The 17,982-nt window shown below is 47.9% G+C and overlaps 1 protein-coding gene across 1 annotated transcript in view; it reads right to left on the reverse strand.

Moving 5' to 3' along the window:
- The window catches only part of GPKOW (G-patch domain and KOW motifs), a 31,359-nt gene extending 15,915 nt beyond the window's left edge, over positions 1 to 15,444 (reverse strand). Inside the window, exon 1 of the mRNA XM_032258664.1 lies at positions 15,341 to 15,444. The gene's annotated coding sequence lies outside the window, so the exon portion shown is untranslated. The remainder of the gene's footprint in view (positions 1 to 15,340) is intronic.
- Between the last annotated feature and the right edge of the window lie 2,538 nt (positions 15,445 to 17,982).

Consider the following 17,982-nt stretch of genomic DNA (forward strand, 5'->3'; position numbering starts at 1 on the left):
AACAGCCGGGCGCGGTGGCTCACGCCTGTAATCCCAGCACTTTGGGAAGCCGAGGCGGGTGGATCACGAGATCAAGAAATCGAGACCATCCTGGTCAACAAGGTGAAACCCCGTCTCTACTAAAAATACAAAAATAAATCAGCTGGGCATGGTGGCGCGTGCCTGTAATCCCAGCTACTCAGGAGGCTGAGGCAGGAGAATTGCCTGAACCCAGGAGGCGGAGGTTGCGGTGAGCCGAGATTGTGCCATTGCACTCCAGCCTGGCTAACAAGAGCGAAACTGTCTCAAAAAAACAAACAAACAAACAAACAAAAAACTAGTGCCTACTTGCCAAGCAGGATGGTTCACACCTGTAATCCCAGCTCTTTAGGAGGCTGGGGCAGGTGGATCACTTGAGATCAGGAATTCGAGACCAGCCTGACCAACATGGTGAAACCCCATCTCTACTAAAAATATAAAAATTAGCTGGGTATGGTGGCTCATGCCTGTAATCACAGCTACTTGGGAGGCTGAGGCATGAGAATCACTTAAATACGGGGGGCGGAGGTTACAGTGAGCTGAGATCTCACTGCACTCCAGCTTGGGATACAGAGCAAGACTGTCTCAAAAAAAAAAAAAGAAAAGAAAAAAGGAAATAATGCCTACAGATGTCAGATTTTAATACTCAACAAGGCACTGGATTCAAATAATAATAAAATATGCCGGGCTTGTTGACTCATACCTGTAATCCCAGCAGTTTGGGAGGCCAAAGCAGGCAGATGACCTGAGGTCAGGGTTTTGAGACCAGCCTGGCCAACATGGCAAAACCCAGTCTCTACTAAGAATACAAAAATTAGCCAGGTGTGGTGATGCATGCCTGTAATCCCAGCTACTTGGCAGGCTGAGGCAGGAGAATTGCTTGAACCTGGTAGGCAGAGGTTGCAGTGATCCAAGATCTTGCCACTGCACTCCAGCCTGGGCAACAGAGCGAGACTCCATCTCAAAAAGAAAAAAAAAGCAAGAAAAAAAGAAACTTGTAGTGTAGGCCAGGCGTGGTGGCTCATCCCTGTAATCCTAGCACTTTGGGAGGCCAAGGTGGGTGGATCACCTGAGGTCAGGAGTTCAAAACCAGCCTGGCCATCATGGTGAAACTCCATCTTTATTAAAAAAAAAAAAAAAAAAAAAAAAAAAAAAAGAAAAGAAACTTGTAGTGTAGTAGGGAATAGACATTTAAATACATTTTTTAAAAATATAGCAACATGTGCAGAGTTTAGTGGCACACGCCTGTAATCCCAGCACTTTGGGAGGCCTAGGCAGGAGGATCGTTCGAGCCCAAGAGTTTGAGACAAGCCTGGGCAGTGTAGTGACATCCTCTCTCTACAAAAATTTTTAAAAATTAGCAGGCTGTGGTGGCACGAATCTGTGGACCCAGCTACTCAGAAAATTGAGCGGGGAGGATGGCTTGAGCCCAGGAGGTTGAGGATGCACATGAGTGGTGATCAGGCCACAGCACTACAGCCTGGGCAACAGGGTGATACCTTGTCTCTAAGTAAATAAATAACTAGGCCAGGCACGGTGGCTCATGCTTGTAATCCCAGCACTTTGGGTGACTAAGATGGGTGGATTATGAGATCAGGAGATCGAGATCATCCTGGCTAACATGGTGAAACCCCGTCGCTACTAAAAATACAAAACATTGGCTGGGCGAGGTGGCTCACGCCTGTAATCCCAGCACTTTGGGAGGACAAGGTGGGCAGATCACAAGGTCAGGAGTTCAAGATCAGCCTGGCTAATATGGTGAAACTCTCTCTCTATGAAAAATGCAAAAATGAGCTGGGCGTGGTGGCTTGCACCTGTAGTCTCAGCTACTCAGGAGGCTAAGGCAGAAGAATTGCTTGAACCAGCCTGGGCGACAGAGCAAAATACTGCACTCTAGCCTGAGCAACAGAGCAAGACTATGTCTCTCTCTCCCTCTCTCTCCCTCTCTCTCTCTCTCTCTCTCTCTCTCTCTCTCTCTCTCTCTCTCTCCATACACACACACACATACAGCAACATTAAACATTAACAGGAATATATATATATATATATGTATATACACATAGCAACATTAAACATTGTGAGAACCAGGTCCTAAGGCTTCAAAGATTACTGAAATGAAGGAAAAATGAAGCAGGTAGAAATTAAAAAAAAAAAAGAAAAAAATTATGGAGACAGATTTCTCTTGTGTAGGACCTCAAGAGTTTATACAGCCTGGCTGCAGTGGCTCATGCCTGTAACCCAGCACTTTGAGAAGCTGAGGCAGATGGATCACTTGAGGCCAAGAGTTCGAGACCAACCTGGCAAACATGGCAAAACCCTGTCTATACTGAATATACAAAAATTAGCCAGGCATGGTGGCGCACACCTGTGGTTCCAGCTACTCAGGAGGCTGAGACACGAGAATCATTTGAACCTGGGAGGTGGAGGTTGCAGTGAGCCGAGATCGCACCATTGCACTCCAGCTTGGGCAACAGACAAAACTCTGTCTTAGAAAGTAAAAAAAAAAATTTAAAAATAAAAAAGAGTTTATTCAGAGTGGCTTATACAGAGTTGCTGGGTGTGGTGGCTCACGCCTGTACTTTCAGCACTGTGAGAGAGGCTGAGGCAAGAGAATTACTTGAGGCCAGGAGTTGGAGGTTGCAGTGAGCTATGATTGTGACACCGCACTACAGCTTGTGTGACAGAGCAAGACCCTGTCTCCAAAAAAGTAAATGAATAAAATAAAAATAAAAGTTTATACAGTAGATGACAGATAGTTAAACATTCTCTTATTTTTTTTGTCTTTTTTTTATGCCACTTTCAAACAAATATTCTCAAGAAAGAGTAATATAATTCTGCTACAAGTTAGGCTCGAGGAAGTCATTGAAGATGTGTAAAATAATTTTATGTGAGATTTATTTTTGTATTATTGTGGCAAAAGCTTCAAGACCACTTAAATGATCAACAGGAGGGGATGCAGTAAATGAATTACAGCACACACCTTGGATGGAAGAAATATGCCTTTAAATTCGAAGTTATAAATAGAACTGTTTTTTTGAGACAGGATCTCATTCTGTTGCCCAGGCTGGAGTGCAATGGCATGATTTTGGCTCACTGCAACCTCCATCTCCCGGGTTCAAGTGATTCTGGTACCTCAGCCTCCTGAGTAGCTGGGATTAGAGGTGTCTGCCACTATGCCCAACTAATTTTTTTTTTTTTTTTTTTTTTTTTTTTTTTTTTTGAGACGGAGTTTCGCTCTTGTTACCCAGGCTGGAGTGCAATGGCGCGATCTCGGCTCACCGCAACCTCCGCCTCCTAGGTTCAGGCAATTCTCCTGCCTCAGCCTCCTGAGTAGCTGGGATTACAGGCACGCACCACCATGCCCAGCTAATGTTTTTGTATTTTTAGTAGAGACGGGGTTTCACCATGTTGACCAGGATGGTCTCGATCTCTTGACCTCGTGATCCACCCGCTTCGGCCTCCCAAAGTGCTGGGATTACAGGCTTGAGCCACCGCGCCCGGCACCCAACTAATTTTTGTATTTTTAGTAGCGATGGGTTTTCACCATGTTGGCCAGGCTGGTCTCGAACTATTGACCTCAGGTGATCTGTCCGCCTTGGCTTCCCAAAGTGCTAAGATTATAGGTGTGAGCCACTGCATGGCCAGCTGCTATAAATATAATTAAATAGGCTGGGCACGATGGCCCACACCTGTAATCCCAGCACTTTGGGAGTCCAAGGCAGGCAGATCACTTGAGGTCGGGAGTTCAAGACCAGCCTGGCCAGCATGGTCTATCTCTACTAAAAATGCAAAAATTAGCAGGGTGGTAGTGGGTACCTGTAATCCCAGTTACTCAGGAGGCTGAGGCAGGATAATTGCTTGAACCCGGGAGGCAGGGGTGGTGGTGAGCCAAGATTGAGCCACTGCACTCCAGCCTGGGTGTCAGAGTGAAACTCCCTCTCAGAAAGAAAAAGAAATTAAACGAAATGGGGACATATATCATGTTTTGGAAGGTAGATTACTATGGTGGTTTGGAGAATGGTCTTAAAAACAGGCAGCCCATTATTCAATCTCATGGCCATGTTTCCAGGCTTAGAAGCTCTAGGCATCCTGGGATGGGCCCTGGAATCTCAAGGGTAAAACCACTTTGCTTTTTAAGATACATCAAAATTCTTTAAAATGTATTTAAAGGCAAGGAATAGTAGCTCATGCCTGTAATCCCAGCACTTTGAGAGACCAAGAGGCAGGAGGATTGCTTGAGCCCAGGAGTTGGAGGCTGCAGTGAGCTATGATTGCACCACCGCACTCCAGCCTGGGTAACAAAGCTAGTGAGACTCTCTTTTTTGTTTGTTTTTGTTTTTTTGGTTTTTTTGAGACAGAGTCTCCCTCTGTCGCCCAGGCTGGAGTGCAGTGGTGTGATCTCAGCTCACTGCAACCTCTGCCTCCCAGGTTCAAGTGAGTCTCCTACCTCAGCCTCCTGAGTAGCTGGGGATTACAGGTGCGTGCCACCATGCCTGGCTTAATTTTTTTTCTTTTTTTTCTTTTTTGAGACGGAGTCTTGCTCTGTCGCCAGGCTGGAGTGCAGTAGCGCAGTCTTGGCTCACTGCAACCTCCGCCTCCGGGGTTCAAGCGATTCTTTCGTCTCAGCCTCCCAAGTAGCTGGGACTACAGGTGTGTGCCAAACACCCGGCTTTTTTTTTTTTTTTTTTTTTGTATTTTAAGTAGAGACCGGGTTTCACCATGTTGGCCAGGATGGTCTCGATCTCTTGACCTCGTGATCCACCCGCCTCAGCCTCCCAAAGTGCTGGGATTACAGACGTGAGCCACCGCGCCCGGCAATTTTTTGTAATTTTAGTAGAGACGGGGTTTCATGGTGTTAGCTAGGATGGTCTCCATCTCCTGATCTCATGATCTGCCCACCTTGGCCTCCCAAAGTGCTGGGGTTACAGGCATGAGCCACCATGTCCAGCTAACTCTGTTTCTTTTTAATTTTTTTTTTTTTTTTTGAGATGGAGTCTTGCTCTGACACCCAGGCTTCGTGCAATGGTGCAATCTCTGCTCACTGCATCACTGCAACCTCTGCCTCCCAGGTTCAAGTGATTCTCCTGCCTCAGCCTCCTGAGTAGCTGGGATTACAGGAGAATGCCACCACGCCTGGCTAATTTTTGTATTTTTAGTAGAGGTGGGGTTTCACCATGCTGGCCAGGCTGGTCTTGAACTCCTGACCTCACATGATCTGCCTGATTTACCTCCCAAAGTGCTGGGATTACAGGCATGAGCTACCACGCCAGTCCCTTTTTAATGTTTTTTTTGTTTTTGTTTTTTGAGACAGACATTCACTCTTCTTGCCCAGGTTGGAGTGCAATGGCGCAATCTTGGCTCACTGGAACCTCCGCCTCTCGGGTTCAAGCTATTCTCCTGCCTCAGCCTCCCGAGTAACTGGGATTAGAGGCACACACCACCATACCCAGCTAATTATTTGTTTTAGTAGAGATGGGGTTTCTCCAAGTTGGTCAGGCTGGTCTTGAACTCCAGACCTCAGGTGATCAGTCCGCCTCAGCCTCCCAAAGTGTTGGGATTACAGGCATAAACCACTGCGCCCAGCCTAAAATTTTTTTTAATTTTTTTTTTTTTTTTTAAGACAAGGCCAGGCTCGGTGGCTCATACCTGTAATCCCAGCACTTTGGGAGGCAGAGGCAGGTGGATCATGAGGTCAGGAGTTTGAGACCAGCCTGACCAACATGGTGAAACCCTGTCTCTACTAAAAATATAAAAGATTAGCCCAGCATGGTTGTACAAGCTGTAATCCCAGCTACTCAGGACGCTGAGGCAGGAGAATTGCTTGAACCCGGGAAGCAGAGGTTGCAGTGAGCCAAGATTGTGCCATTGCACTTCAACCTGGGTGACAGATTGAGACTCCATCTCAAAAAAAGAAAAAAATAGACAAGGTCATGCCTGGCCAACTCTGTCTCTTTTTTTTTTTTTTTTTTGAGACAGAGTTTCACTCATGTTGCCCAGGCTGGAGTGCAATGGCGTGATCTCAGCTCACCGCAACCTCCGCCTCCTGGGTTCAGGCAATTCTCCTGCCTCAGCCTCCTGAGTAGCTGGGATTACAGGCACGCACCACCATGCCCAGCTAATGTTTTGTATTTTTAGTAGAGACGGGGTTTCACCATGTTGACAAAAAAAAAAAAAAAAAAAAAAAAAAAAAAAAAAAAAAAAAAAACCTCCCAAAGTGCTGGGATTACAGGCTTGAGCCACCGCGCCCGGCCTTTTTTTTTTTTTTAAGATGGGGTTTCACCATGATGGCCAGGCTGGTCTTGAACTCCTGACCTCAGGTGATCTACCCACCTTGGCCTCCCAAAGTGCTAGAATTACAGGCGTGAGCCACTACGCCCGGTCATCTGTCTCTCTCTCTCTCTCCTTTTTTTTTTTTTTTTTTTAAAAAAAAAGGACTTCTAGGGAGGCTGAAACAGGAGAATTGCTTGAACCCGGGAGGCGGAGGCTGCAGTGAGTTGAGATTGCACTACTGCACTCCAGACTGGGCAATAGTGAGACTCTGTCTCAAAAAAAAAAAAAAAAAAAAAAAAAAAAAAGACTTTTGGCTGGGTTGTCGTGGCTCATGCCTGTAATTCCAGTACTTCGGGAGGCCAAGGTGGGCGGATCACCTGAGGTCAGGAGTTTGAGATCAGCCTGGTCAACATGGTGAAAACCCGTCTCTACTAAAAACACAAAAATTAGCCAGGCATGGTGGCACGTGCCTGTAATCCTAGCTACTCGGGAGGCTGAAGCAGAAGAATTGCTTGAACTTGGGAGGCGGAGGTCTTAGTGAGCAGAGATGGAATCACCACCCTCCAGTAGTCTGGACTCGGTCTCAGCGGGGAAGGGAGGAATACAAATCGCAACGGAGCACATGTAAAGATTCTCAACCTCACTAATAATCAAAGCAATGCAAACAAATGAATAATGAAATGTTGTTCTTCATTTAACACACTGGTAATGACCAAAAGTAAAAACAGCAAACACTTATATGGCAAGTCCTCTTGCCAATTTAAGCATACATTTAGTCTTTGAAAGGATTCTGTGAGGCCAGGAGCGGTGGCTCACGTCTCTAATCCTAGCACTTGGAGGCAGAGGCGGGTGGATCGCCCAAGCTTGGGAGTTCAAGAGCAGCCTGGGCAACATGGGGAAACTCCACCTCTACTAAAAATATAAAATTAGCTGGGCATGGTGGTAGGCACCTGTGGTTCCAGCTACTGGAGAGTCTGAGGTGGAGATCACTTGAGCCTGGGAGGTAGAGGTTGCTGTGGGCTGAGATCATGCCACTGCACTCCAGCCTGGGTGGCAGAGTGAGACCCCATCTAAAAAAAGACTGCCCAGGCTGGAGTGCAGTGGCTCAATCATAACTCACTGCAATCTTGAATTCCTGGGCTCAAGCACTCCTCCCACCTCAGTCTCCCAAGTAACTCCCAGCTAATTTTTTCTTTTTTCAGTAGTGAGTAAGTCGCACTATGTTGCCCAGCCTCGTCTTTAACTCCTGGGCTCAAGTGATCTTCTTATGGCTGGGTAATTTATTTATTTATTTTTATTTATGTGTGTTTTATATTTATATAATTAGGTCTCACTATGTTGCCCAGGCTGGTCTCCAACTCCTGGGCTCAAGCAACCCTCCTGTCTTGGCCTCCCAAAGTGTTAGGACTACAGGTGTGAGCCACTGTGCCTGGCGTTTAAGTTTTTTTTTTTTTTTGAGACAGAGTTTCGCTGTGTTGCCCAGGCTGGAGTGCAATGGCATGATCTCAGTTCACTGCAACCTCCGCCTCCTGAGTCCAAGAGATTCTCCTGCCTCAGCCTCCCAAGTACAGGCGTTTGCTACCATACCTGGCTAATTTTTGTTATTTTTGATAGAGATGGGGTTTCGCCATGTTGGCCAGGCTGGTCTTGAACTCCTGACCTCAGGTGATGCACCTGCCTCAGCCTCCCAAAGTGCTGGGATTATAGGCATGAGCTAACGTGCCTGGCCTAAAAAATGTTTAAACCATTTTTATTTATTAGTTATTTAAGGCTGTGTAATTCATAAAGTAGAGAGGTTTATGTGGCTCACAGTTCTGCAGACTGTACAAGAAACATGACACCAGCATCTGTTTGGCTTCTGCTGAGGGCCTCCTGCTGCTTTCATTCATGACCTAAGTCCAAAAGAAGCCACCATGCAGAGATCACATGGGGAGAGTCATGCAAGAGAGAGGGGAAGTGCCAGGCTTTTTTCAACAACTAGTTCTCTAGGGAACTAAGAGTGAGAACTCACTCACTCCTATCCTGAGAGATCCACGTACAAGATCCAACCAAACTCCTTTAATTAGGACCCTCCTCCAACACTGAGGATCAGATTTTAATATGAGGGTTGGCAGAGCCAAACCATAGCAGTAAGCTTTCTTTTTTTTTTTTTTTTTTTTGAGATGGAGTTTCGCTCTTGTTACCCAGGCTGGAGTGCAATGGCGCGATCTCGGCTCACCACAACCTCCGTCTCCTGGGTTCAGGCAATTCTCCTGCCTCAGCCTCCTGAGTAGCTGGGATTACAGGCACGCGCCACCATGCCCAGCTAATTTTTTGTATTTTTAGTAGAGACGGGGTTTCACCATGTTGACCAGGATGGTCTCGATCTCTTGACCTTGTGATCCACCCGCCTCGGCCTCCCAAAGTGCTGGGATTACAGGCTTGAGCCACCGCGCCCAGCCAGCAGTAAGCTTTCATGTGTTATTTGTGACAATTCATCAATCCGTATGCTTATAAATGAGTGTGTGCTCTACTGTGATTAAAAAGGTTTAAAATTCTTCATAGATTGACAGGTAGAATATTTTGTTATGTGGAAAAAGCAGTTTCATAAGTGTGCAGGCGACTTCTGGGGATGGTCACATTCTCTTTTTTTTTTTTTTTTTAAAAAAAAAAGACAGGGTTTCACCATGTTGGTCAGGCTGGTCTTGAACTCCCGACCTTAGGTGATCTGCCCACCTTGGCCTCCAAAGTGCTTGGATTACAGGCGTGAGCCACCACGCCTGGCCCACAGTCTCTTTTTTAACCTGGCAGGGGTTACACAGATACTAATTTTATAATTCATTAAACTGTTTATGTACATTGTGTGCATGTTCTTCTCTATTAGCTATATATCACCATTTTAAAAACTAGAGAGAGAAGCACTTCCAGAATGGTGGCATGAGGAGCTTGGTGGACCTTCTCTCCCCAACAAAGCAATATAACCAGTGAAAATTATTTAAAAAAAAAACAACCCTGGGAATTGTCAAAGGTCATACAGCAAATGGAGATACATTTATTCAAGAAAATAGGCCTGGCACAGTGGCTCACACCTGTAATCCCAGCACTTTGGGACACCAAGGTGCATGGATCACTTGAGGTCAGGAGTTCGAGATCAGCCTGGCCAACGTGGTGAAATCCTGTCTCTACTAAAAATACAAAAATTAGCCAGGCATGGTGATGCATGCCTGTAATCCCAGCTACTTGGGAGGCTGAGGCAGAAGCATTGCTTCAACCTGGGAGGTGGAGGCTGCAGTGAGCCAAGATGGTGCCAGTGCACTCCAGCCTGGGTGACAGAGGAAGGCTCTGTCTCAAAAAAACAAAACAAAACAACACACACACACACACACACACACACACACACACACACACACACACAAACCCAATAACAACAACAACAACAACAACAAAACCTTAAGGGAAGAGGAAGGTATGATGACAATATTTCATTGACTAGAGAAGATTAATCAAGAAATAAAAATTACAAAATACTCACAAATCTTGAAGTTGGATAGTACTGTATGGTAACCCAAATAAGAGGAGAAAAAAGAGATCACAAGGGATCACCTGAGGTCAGGAGTTCAAGACCAGCCTGACCAACATGGTGAAACCCCGTCGTTAAAAAAAAAAAAAAAAAATGGCTGGCGTGGTGGCTCACGCCTGTAATCCAAGCACTTTGGAGGCTAAGGTGGGCGGATCACCTGAGGTCGGGAGTTCAAGACCAGCCTGACCAACATGGTGAAACCTTGTCTTTAAAAAAAAAAAAAAGGCCGGGCGCGGTGGCTCAAGCCTGTAATCCCAGCACTTTGGGAGGCCGAGGCGGGTGGATCACGAGGTCAAGAGATCGAGACCATCCTGGTCAACATGGTGAAACCCCGTCTCTACTAAAAATACAAAAATATTAGCTGGGCATGGTGGTGCATGCCTGTAGTCCCAGCTGCTCAGGAGGCTGAGGCAGGAGAATTGCCTGAACCCAGGAGGCGGAGGTTGCGGTGAGCCGAGATCGTGCCATTGCACTCCAGCCTGGGTAACAAGAGCGAAACTCCGTCCCCCCGCCCCCCAAAAAAAAGAAAGAAAGAAAAAAAAAGAAAAAAATTCACTAGAGTGGATAACAGTACATTAGAGCTGGCAGGTGAAAGAACCAGGGAACTAGAAGAGAGAGCAATATGGATTATGCAAACTGAAGATTAGACAGTAGAAAGAATCAAGAAAAATGAACAGAGAAATATGGGACACCATTAGGTGCACCAACATACAAGTAACAGCAATAATAGCAGAAGTGAGACATGCAAGATGAAAGGGGAACATTAAACATAAATAAATAAATAGAAGTGGAGACCGGAAGTATCGGGGGTGGGACTAGCTGGGGCCCGTGTTGAAACTGGTAAAGGAATTTACCAAGATAGTCATAGGTAAAGAAAAGCAGATTTAGGCCAGGCACAGTGGCTCACACCTGTAATCCCAGCACTTTGGGAGGCCAAGATGGGTAGATCATTTGAGGCCAGGAGATCTAGACCAGCCTGATCTGTAGGGGGAAACCCTGCAAGAGCTGAGGCAAGGGTCTGAAGCCTCAGCATATTCTCATATAAATATAGAATTAGAAAAGAATTAGGCTGGTCTGAAGGTAGTGAGTTAATTTAATTGATTGTTCACAGTCAGTTACAGATCAAACTCCTTGTTCTACTCTTTCCCCGCTTCTCACTACTGCACTTGACTAGTCTTTAAGAAATTAAAAAAAAATAAAAAAAAGAATTAGAGATATAGTTACATAGTTATTCCTATATATAATCATAAATAATCATATAGCTATTCATATGTAATCATAACTATATACATCTGTATAATCATATAATCTTTAATCTCACTAATAAGCCTCAGGTCAAGAAGTATGGGACTGAAGTGGCATTGGAAAAGAGGTGACCCTAAGGCAAGATGCTCTAAGTCCTCTGTCATGCCCGCATAAGGGCTGCTGGAGGACACCTTGGCTGCGCGACAGTGTCAGCGCTGTGAAAACACCCGCTGTTTAGCCAGCTAGGGAAGGAGACGTCCAAGGTGGCCGAGATGTCTCCTTCCTCAGGGGGGTAGTGAGGGGAAAACTCCGCTCTCCCAAGCTCTTGTGGTAAGCCTGACAGCTGTCAGGGAGGCCCACAGACATCCGGGGACTTAATTGTCTCTATATGGTGCTGTGCTTCAGCGGTCACGTTCCATGGCTACTTTGAAGTTCTGCTTCTGCACCTGGTTCCTCTTTTTCTTAGAAGATAAGAATTAGTAATAGTAACATAAATCTTAGTGACCTTGTTATTTCTTGACAAGTATGAAAAAAGTGCTGACGCCTTAGGTTTTCTCCTTGCCTCAGCTTCTTCAAAGTCTTGGGCCCTTATCTCCAAGACATGTGATTTACCTGACCCTATCACTGACCACCATTACTTCATCCTACCTGCCCTGTCCCCTGCTTTGTACTCAGTAAAAGTCAGAGCATCCAGGCACTCAGGGCCACTGCTGGCAGTGGACCCCTGGGCCCAAACTCTGTTTTCTCTTTCTTGGTGTTTTGTATCTTTTATTTCCACAGTTTCTTGTCTCCACACCTGCAGAGAGGGACTCATAGGACCCTGTAGGGCTGGATCCTACACTGACCAATGTGGCAAAACCCCGTCTCTACTAAAAATACAATTTAAAAAGTAGTTAGCTAGGTGTAGTGGCGCATACCTGTAATGCCAGCTACTGAGGAGTCTGAGGCACAAGAATTCCTTGAACCTGGGAGGTAGAGGTTGCAGTGAGCCGAGATGGTGTCACTTTACTGCAGCCTGAGTGACAGATAAAGGCCCTGTCTCGAAAACATACATAGACAATAACAAGTGTTAGAGAGAACTTGGAGAAATTGGGAACCTCATACATTGCTGGTAGGATTGTAAAATGTTGCAGTGACTTTGGAATACAGTTTAACAGCTCCTCAGAATATTAAACTTAGAGTTACCATGCAACCCAATAATTATACCCCTAGGTATATACTCAAGATAAATGAAAACATATGTCCACTCAAAAATTTCATACACGAATGTTCAGGGCAGCATATTTATAATAGTCAAAAAGTGGAAACAATCCAAATGTTCATTTACTAATGAATGTATAAATAAAATGTGGTATAGTCATACAATAAATATTAATTTGCAATATAAAGGAGTGAGGTACTGGCACAGGCTACAACACAGAACCTCAAAAACATTGTGCTCTGTGAAGGAAATCACAAAAGACCACATATGGTATGATTCAATTTTTAGGAAATGAGAATAAGCATATCCATAGAAATAGTGTGTTGATGGTTGCCAAGGGCTGGAGGAGTAGAGCTAAAGGTTTGGAGCAGGTGCTGTGGCCATGCCTGCAGTCCCAGCTACTCAGCAGTCTGAGGCAGGAGGATTGCTTGAGTCCAGGAGTTCTGGGCTGTAGTGTGCTATGCCGATTGGGTGTACACACTAACTTTGGCATCAGTATGGTGACCTTCAGAGCCAGGGACCACCAGATTGCCTAAGGAGGGGGTGAATCTACCCAGACCGGAAACACAGCAGGTCAAAACTCCTGTGCTGATCAGTAGTGGGATCACGACTGTGAATAGCCACTGCACTCCAGCGTGGGCAACATGGCAAGATTCCATCTCTCTAAAAAAAGGCTATAGGGATTTATTTGTTTACTAATTTATCCATTCTCTTTTATTTTATTTTATTTTTGAGACAGAGTCTCACTCTGTTGCCCAGGCTGCAGTGCAGTGGTATGATCTTGGCTCACTGCAACCCTGCCTCCCGGGTTCAAGTGATTCTCCTGCCTCGGCCTCCCGAGTAGCTGGGACTACAGGCACCTGCCACCATGCCTGGCTAAGTTTTGTATTTTTAGTAGAGACAGGGGTTTCACTATTTTGGCCAGGCTGGTCTCGAACTCCTGACCTCATGATCTGCCTGCCTCGGCCTCCCAAAGTGCTGGGATTACAGGCATGAGCCTTCACTCCCCGCCCATTCACTCACTTATTGAGATAAGGTCTTGCTCTGTCGTCTAGCCTGGAATGAATTGTCGAGATCAGGGCTCATCCACCTCTCCTGTTCAAGTGATCCTTCTTCCTCAACCCCTGAAGTAGCTAGACTACAGGTGTTGGCCATCATGTCAAGCTACTTTTTTATTTTATTTTTAGGAGAGACAGGGTCTCACTATGTTGCCCAGGCTCATTTGAAACTCCTGGGTCAAGTGATCCTCCTGCTTCAGCCTCCTAAAGTGTTGGGATTACAGGTGTGAGCCACTGCAACTGGCATGGGGTGTCTTTTAGGGGGACAAAAATGTTCTGAATTTATGGCCAGGGGTGGTGGCTCACACCTGTAATCCCAGCAATTTGGGAAGCTGAGGTGGGTGGATCACGAGGTCAGGAGTTTGAGACCAGCATGACAACCTGATGAAACACCGTCTCTACTAAAAATACAAATATTAGCCTGGTGTGGTGGCAGGTGCCTGTAGTCCCAGCTACTCAGGAGGCCAAGGCAGGAGAATCACTTGAACCTGGGTGGCGAAGGTTGCAGTGAACGGAAATTGCGCCACTGCATTCCAGCCTGGGTGACAGAGCGAGACTGCGTATCATAAAAAAAAAAAAGAAAAAAAAGTTCAGGGGTATATGTGCAGTTTTGTTATATAGATAAACGTGTGTGATGGGGGTTTGTTGTACAGATTATTTCATCTCCCAGGTATTAAGTCTGGTAACTGTTAGTTATTTTTCCTGATCCTCTCCCTCCTCCCACCCTCCAACCTCCAGTAGGCCCCAGTGTGTATTGTTCTCCTCATGTGTTCATGTGTTCTCATCATTTAGCTCCCACTTATACTGAGAACATGCGGTATTTGGTTTTCTGTTCCTGTGTCAGTTTGCAAAAGATAATGATCTCCAGCTTCACCTATGTCTCTGCAAAGGACATGATCTCATTGTTTTGTATGGCTGCAGCTAAGCTTTTCACAAAGAACTTAACATACTGAAGGTGACGAAGGTGGTAGTAACAGTCAGACTTGAACCCAGGCTGCCTAGCGCCAGAGTTTGGAGTCTTACCCAATTCTCCATATTGGCTCAGGGCTTGCGCTGTGTTTTCAGCCTAGCTCTGTCCACTGCCCTTCTTCACCTTCCATTCTTCCCCATATCCTTGCAAGCCTCCCGCCCCCAAGGTTCATTAATACAGTCTCCAGAGCCACTTACTGTTCACAGCTCCCGAAAAGTACCAAAGGTTTTTCACGCCTGGCTGTATTTGCCATGATAGAACCTCTGCATGGAAGGCAAGGGGGCCTGTGGGACAGGCGACTATTCATGAAATTATTGTCCTTACAGTCCAGAAAGATAAAGGCTAGGGGATGGAAGAGGTGGAGAAAGTGGTTAGGGACTCTCAAAAGAAACTGTCTCAGCCCCGCCCCTTACGTTCACTTTCTAGCCGCAGCTCCTGGAACTTGGAGCCACGCCCAAACAGTCTCTGCACCCTCATCTCAAGTAATCCCCAAAGCTCCATCTCCTTAAATAATCCTGGGCCCGGGCATTTCAATACCTCCAGACTTTACCTTCCTATCTCCCTCTAATAACCGGCAGAAAACATTTCTCAAATAACACCTTTAGGATTATCTCCAAATATGGTCACACACACACGCAAACTCCATTCGGCCCTCCCTGGAGGGTGCTACTCCAAAATTTGGCTCCTGAACCCTCCAGAGCACACCATTTAATTAGCCTCTAACCCTCATCCCATTCTTGACATCGCAAGCCCCGCCCCCATGGGCCTGTAGCCTCCATCCCCGTGACTCACATTTCAGGCCTGCCCCTTCGCTGCAAGCCCGTCCCCAGCACTTTCCAGGCCCCGCCTCCTCGGAAAGGAATTCTCGAATCCCCGCCGGCCAGAACAGGGATCCTGCCCCGCACTCTCAACTAATCTGGTCCCTGCGTACTGCGATAACCCTCAATGAATATTCTAAGATAACCCCAAGGCTCCACCCACTCGAAGCACTTTCCGAGCCCTGCCCTCCCAAATCACACCTCCTGGCCCCATCCAATGCAGGGCAGTAGCTGCTGATCCCACGGGCCTACCCTTCTGAACCCAGCTCGTCTCCGAACCCGTCCCACGGGAGGCCCTGCCCTGCACCTGTCACGTTCCCTCCTTGGGGCGCAGGCGCAATGTAGCGCCCTGCTCTGCGTAGCACCGCCGCCCGCGCCGCCTGGGGGCGCGAGTCCAGCCGCGCCAAGAGCTGCCAGGCGCTGTGGCCCGCGGCCTGCGCAGGAGAGGGGAACAGGTCAAAGCCGACCCTTGGCCTCGGCCAACCCCTACACTTCCGGACGCCCGAAGACCTAGAAATGCCCCTCAGGACACTGGGCGACCCCTGGCCATTCCCTCGATAGTTCCGGAGTCGCCGCTGTCCCTCCCCTCACCCGATCCCCAACCAACGCGGGTAGCCGGTGCACCCCCGCCTGCCCTCACGGTGTCCCTGGGGACCGCTGTTTGACTGCAATAGTCCTGGACACCTCCGAACATCCCGTGAGGTCCTCGACTGCCCCCTAATCACCCTGGACGCCCAACTCTTCGTCCATGACATCTCCGGGGAACGTTTCCCCCAGATATCCTGGGAGAACCCGGCCTGACCCGGTAGCCCTGGGACCCCCAATTCCCACTCTAGGTATCCTAGGCAACCCCTGCTATCCCCATGAATTCCCTCAGGAGGCCCGTTCCCCCCATGACCCATGTGCCTCCAGATTCCCCCTCCACAGGTCCCCAGGGACCCCCAGCTCCCCTACTCCCAGTTCACTACAGACCCTGAGTGCCCAGATGTCCCCAGTGACCACGGACAGACCCCTCCCCGCACATCTGCACATCTCCCTGGAGACTCCTGAGAGCCCCTTCCCTGCTCTGGTGTGCAGGCGTTTCGCTCTGGTGTAGGTGTGGGTAGGGGACCTCAAGCCCAGCCTCCATCGCTGGGCCCCTGCCCCCTGTCACCGCCACTTGGGCTCCAGAGCAGCTCTGTTTACCACCTGTCAGAAGGAAAAAGTGTGGAGTGGACAGGAGGGAAGAGGGTGGCAGCGACTGTACTTCCCCAACACCCCCAATCCCTGTACCTCCTCTGCTCCCCCTAGGGTCCGTGACGCACCCTGTGCGCGGACCCATGGCCAGTAGTGGGCCGGGTGGACGCAGGGCAGCCAGCAAGGAATTTTGACTGCTGGGGCGTGTTCACCTGGCAACCCGCTTAGACCCTGGAAACTGAGGCTGGCGGGTCCTGTGCCTGGTTCCTGGATCTGCAGGGTGGCCGAAAGGAGGTCAGCAAGGAAGCCTGGCTCCGTTAGCTGAGGACGCTGGGCTGGCTCCTTTTTCCACCCCAGGATGTTGTTATTCCAGCATAAGAAGGGGAAGCCGAGTCCAGAGAAATTAGGGTACTGTCTGGCTGAACTCTGACAACTAAAAACAGGGATGCAGAACTCGAAATCTCCACCAGAGCTTTGCACATAGTAGGCACTCAGTTTATTTGCAGGGAAAGTTTACCTCCCACTGTCCCAATTGGGAAACTGGAAATGTGTGGTGGGACTGAGTACCCTTGCAGCTTTTGGAATCAAAGAATGGTTTTGGTGCTCTGAGTATTATGAGGTTGTGGGACTCGAAAATTGGGGAGGACCGGCAGGGCACAGTGGCTTACGCCTGTAATCCCAGTACTTTGGGAGTCCAAGGCAAGTGGATCACTTGAGGCCAGGAGTTTGGGACCAGCCTGGCCAACACGGCGAAACCCCATCTCTACTAAGATTATAAAAATGGCCAGGCGCTGTGGCTCACAGCTGTAATCCCAGCACTTTGGGAGGTCGAGGCGGGTGGATCAACTGAGGTTGGGAGTTTGAGATCAGCCTGACCAACATGGAGAAACCCCATCTCTACTAAAAATACAAAATTAGCCAGGCATGGTGGCGCATGCCTGTAATCCCAGCTACTTGGGAGGTTGAGCCAGGAGAATCACTTGAACCAGGAGGGAAGGTTTCGGTGAGCCGAGATCGCGCCATTGCACTCCAGCCTGGGCAACAAGAGCAAAACTCCGTTAGCCAGGCATGGTAGTTGGTGCCCATAATCCTAGCCACTCGGGAGGCTGGGGCAGGAGAATCGCTTGAACCTGGGAGGCAGATGTTGAAGTGAGCTGAGATCGTGCCACTGCACTCCAGCCTGGGTGACAGAGCAAGATTCCCTCTAAAAAAATAAAAACAAACAAACAAACAAAAATTGGAGAGAGTAGGTCCCTTGGAGAATGGACAGGAAGTGGGGCCCAGAATTGAGGAGGCTCTGAATGCACTGGAGTTGGATGGGACACTAGCGGATGTCAGTGGAGGAACCAGGCCCCTTCTGTTTGAAAAGAGGAGTGTCTGGCCAGGCGTGGTGGCTCAGGCCTGTAATCCCAGCACTTTGGGAGGCCAAGGCAGGCAGATCACGAGGTCAAGAGATCAAGACCATCCTGGCCAACATGGTGAAACCCCATCTCCACTAAAAGTACAAAAATTAGCTGGGTATGGTGGTGCGTGCCTGTAGTCCCAGCTACTTGGGAGCCTGAGGCAGGAGAATCACTTGAACCCGGGACATGAAGGTTGCAGTGAGCTGAGGTCGTGCCACTGCACTCCAGCCTGGCGACAGAGCAACATTCTGTCTCAAAAATAAA

The sequence above is a fragment of the Sapajus apella genome, unplaced genomic scaffold (genome assembly GCF_009761245.1).
Source record: "Sapajus apella isolate SASKATOON/1434 unplaced genomic scaffold, GSC_monkey_1.0 scaffold103, whole genome shotgun sequence".
In the NCBI taxonomy this organism is placed as follows: domain Eukaryota; kingdom Metazoa; phylum Chordata; class Mammalia; order Primates; family Cebidae; genus Sapajus; species Sapajus apella.